At 36.0% G+C, this 4,237-nt stretch overlaps 1 pseudogene; it reads right to left on the bottom strand.

Annotated features, from left to right (window-relative positions):
• Positions 1-488: 488 nt before the first annotated feature.
• The window catches only part of LOC148955800 (uncharacterized), a 25,096-nt pseudogene continuing 21,347 nt past the window's right edge, over positions 489-4,237 (bottom strand).

The raw sequence follows: 4,237 nt of genomic DNA on the forward strand, positions 1-4,237 counted from the left end.
ATATTTTTTTCTTCTTTTAGCACTTTTGCTTAAAATATCCGTTGATTTATGTCTATTTTAAACCCCATTACACATCCTAAACAAGCATAAAATTGAACTAACGCCTTTTGGATCTACTAAGTGATTTAGAACGCAATAATTGTAAACTGTGGAGCAATACTTATAAAAATATATATCTCAATAGATTAGTTCTTCTCAGAACTTGATTGAATTAAACTTCCAAAAATGTACAATTTTGCATTAGAATATAAAGAAAAAATCGCAATAATCCGCATTCAATATAAATACATTACACTAAACGACGATAAAATAACAAGTTCAAACCACACACGGTGAAAAAAAAAATAAAATAAAGCGAGCTCAAATGTACATTTTTTCAATTTTTACATGAATAATTATTTTAAAATAAAATCACTCCGGTTACAGACTCCGAAGCTACGATAAAATAAATCTATTATATAAAATTCCCCAACATAAAAACAATATAGCTAGTCCAGCGCTTCAGTTGACGATAGCATTTGGAGTCCAGCTTGATACGCCTCAGACTGCTCCACCGTTTCGTCAATGAGCAACTGAGGAGGGCTTGAACTCCTAGGGTCAACATCTATTTTTGAAGCTACCGCTCGATCTTTAAGACTAATTCTCGGCCTATTTTTCGGTCGGTTTGTTGTACCAATGAACTTGCTCTGAATTCCAAGTCGTTTCACTCGGCGGAACAAACTAGCCACAGGTATATTATAAGCTTTTGCGGCACTGGTGATTGAATTCGTGCCGTATAGAACTTCCATTATTGCCTTTTCTAAATCATCGGGAGTGTAGCGGGGACCAGAATTTTTTACTGATATGATAGAAGACACTAAAAATAGAAAAAAAATAATGAAAAAAAATAATTGTAGAGGGATAAGACAATTAGAAAAAAGAAGCAAAGAAGAGTTTCAGTGTGATACTAGAGAGAACATTAATCAAATTTTCATGTTTGTAGTACTTCTCGTTGTCGAGCTACTGTAACCGCCTAACCCCTTAAAGGCAATGCAACTACAAAGCTGCAGCTAGACTAGCAAAACTTGAATAAGTTGTGTAATTTTCTTATAGGCAAAACAGGTATGTACCCATGATTTTATTTTGGGTGAGGAAAGGATGCATAATAAAAACGAAGTAAAGGGCAGATGATGTGGGCAATATAACAAAATTGCGAAAAGCTCATGATTTCATGGGGGGGGGGTCTTTACGTATAAGACTGTTTTAAACATTTGAGTTGCTATACTATATCCGCATTGCTCAAACGTAAAAAAAAATACATTATTTTGTGGGATCTCTGAGAAACTTAAAAATACTTTTTCGCATGCAGACAATCGATATCGATCTTCAGATTCCCTGCTTTCAACCGAGAATGCTATGCGTTATTGGAGGCAGATCCCCCGACGCTTCTCGAGTGTTTCTCCAGATACCCTTTTAGAAGTAAGGCAACTCTGACTGAGGTTACACAGTGAGGTTTAATTTCGCGTTCTAAAATACACTGAAAACGGTTACTATGGTATTATCAAAGGGACTAATAGGCTAGTGTTACGATACATATGACACCATAGTCCTCAACTTCAGGAGGAGGAGGATTCACAAATCCTTAGGCATAGTTATGCCCTTTAGGTACGATTAAATCTTCTGTTACCATGCTACTATAAGATGTTACTACTAGTCCCCGAAGCCGCGCTACGCCGACATGATGGCGGCGGATGTGTGATTTAGTATCGGCGGCGCCGCGCCGCCAAGCGCCGAAATTTTTTTGGCGGCGCGCCGCCGATTTTAGACCGGCGGCGCGCCACCGCGCGCCGCTTTTTCTGATTAAAAATAATACGAAAAATTCCACTTCACCAAGCACGTTCAACCTCGATTTTAGTAAGGACTTTTATATAGTTGGCTAAAACCATATGAGAAAGAGATGACGACAAAGGAATGTGTTGGGTAATGTGGAAAGTGTTTATATTCAATATCGATCAGAACCGATAGTTTCCTCAGTTTTAGTTATTAGACCAAGTAAAATCGATGTTTTGTTTATTTTTTTCATTTCATTGTTACTATAAATCCCGTGTTTAGTCATTTCCTTCTTGTTAATGATTTGTGCTAATGTGTGTATAACTTTCAAAGTTTGAAGTTCAAACATCTCCTGTTCATCAAATACATACGAAAAGAAAGTGAAAAAAACGACAACAAATAACAACATCGAAAAAACACCATGGCTTAACAACACCAACAATTTTAAATCAGCGGTTACATCACTTCAGTTACAATTTATGTAACAAAAGTGAGTTTGTTCACTCTGCCTGGAGCCATTGATCTTTTTGCAGTCACTATCAGTCCTGTCGTGCTAAAAAGCCGTTTAGCTGGGGCACTTGTGGCCGGTACAGCCAGAGCTTGACGAACGTAAACTGCCACTCGCGGGATCTGATTCTAGCATTGGATCTTGGGGTCCTACAGAATGCCGCAAATGGGCTTCTTCTTTGTATCTGCTGAAATAAGTTGTTTTTATAAGGGAGAACAAACCTGCACTTTTACCATAGGGCTCCTGCGCCCTACACTACAGGAGAAACTAAACTGCACCTTTACCCTCTTTTCTTATCAACACGGAATAACCCTCCTAAATTCTTTTCTGAAAGAAGTGGTCAAGTTATAACGTTTCAAGACAATTTTTAAGGCTACTTCAACTTCAGTGTGCTCTGCTAACTGTGCGAAAAAAATGTAATTCATTTCTATAGATATATTTCTAAACTAGCTCTAGGAAACTACCACAAATCAGCATCGATAAATAAATGAAACCCAAAACGAACAGAAATTACAATAAATAACAGAGTCAAACTCAAAACGAGCAGAAATTAACATAATTTGGGCTCAAAACTCCTATGCCTTCCCAAGGCCAGAACACAATTTGCACTTTACTGAAAACAAATATAAATGTTTTTACTTTTATAACTTAAATAAATCATATAATATTAACATTTTGATTACTTAATATCAGCATATGTATATTAAACTGACAATGCATATTCATTTGTATTTTTTTCAGTAAAGTGCAAATTATGTTCTGGCCATGGGAAGGCATAGGGGTTTTGAGCCCAACTTATGTTAGTTTCTGCTTGTTTTGAGTTTGACTCGGTTATTTATTGTAATTTTTGTTTGTTTTGGGTTTCATTTATTTATCAATGATGATTTGTGGTAGTTTCACGCTTGGTAGATTATTTGATTTTAATTTTGCTCATTTTTTGTTTAATGGAGTTCTTTACTTTTCTTTGAAAAACTTATTTTGTGGACACAATTTTTTTTAATTAATTTCTGTTCTTTTATATTGACATAGTCTTTTCAGGGAAAAATAAGATAATACTTTAAATCTTTTCGTCTTTTTGATAATTTAGTCTGGTCTGCTATTTGTATGCTGGAAAAAAAATTTCAGCAAAATTTAACTACATAGACCCTTTTAAAACTCTGGACACAAATAGTAGTGTTTAATTTATTTTCATACCTCCTCTAGTTGACCTGAAACGGAAAACTTGATACCAATCGCAAAAAAATTTGTTTACTTTCTTTGACTGCTTGAATGCACTTGCGCTATTTTAATTTGGTTACATTATAAGAGGAGAAGTAGGCCCGAAAGTTTGAAGATAACACCCTCTGTCGTTCTTGGGATATTGTTGAGATGTCTTATTGGGAATTAGCATGAACACTGTGCATTTTGATTTAATCTTAAGGCAACATTTAGTTTTTATACAAAAAGGCAAATGTTAGGGTGGGCGTGGGAGGGGGATGAGCTCCCCTGCAATCACTTTCGACTATTAAAAAGGTCATAAGCCCTTTCTATTTTCAATTGAATGAGCCCTTTTCGAAGTTCCTATGACAAATCCTTCGATACGAAGTGCCCTGGTCTAAACAACAACAACAACAACAAAATGATACATTATACCCACATCTCTCTACTATAAAAATGTCAAGCCTTCCAATCACTTTCGATTATTACAAAAGGCACTAGGCTTTTCGATTTCCAATCGAATGATCACTTTTTGAGTTTCTACGACAACGTTTTCTATAAACACCGTATATGTCACCAGGGCATATATTACAACCCTTACCCTAAGGGCTGTAAGGGTGGTTGTCATCCTCTAAGACCTAATTTCCAGAACTTTCAACTACGTTAAACAAAATGGCTATCTCAAAATGTTGATTGGATATGTTTCGGGAAATGGTGGGGGTG

The sequence above is a fragment of the Artemia sp. Qi Xiang Cuo genome, chromosome 2, assembly GCF_049724085.1.
Source record: "Artemia sp. Qi Xiang Cuo chromosome 2, ASM4972408v1, whole genome shotgun sequence".
NCBI classification, from domain to species: Eukaryota; Metazoa; Arthropoda; class Branchiopoda; order Anostraca; family Artemiidae; genus Artemia; species Artemia sp. Qi Xiang Cuo.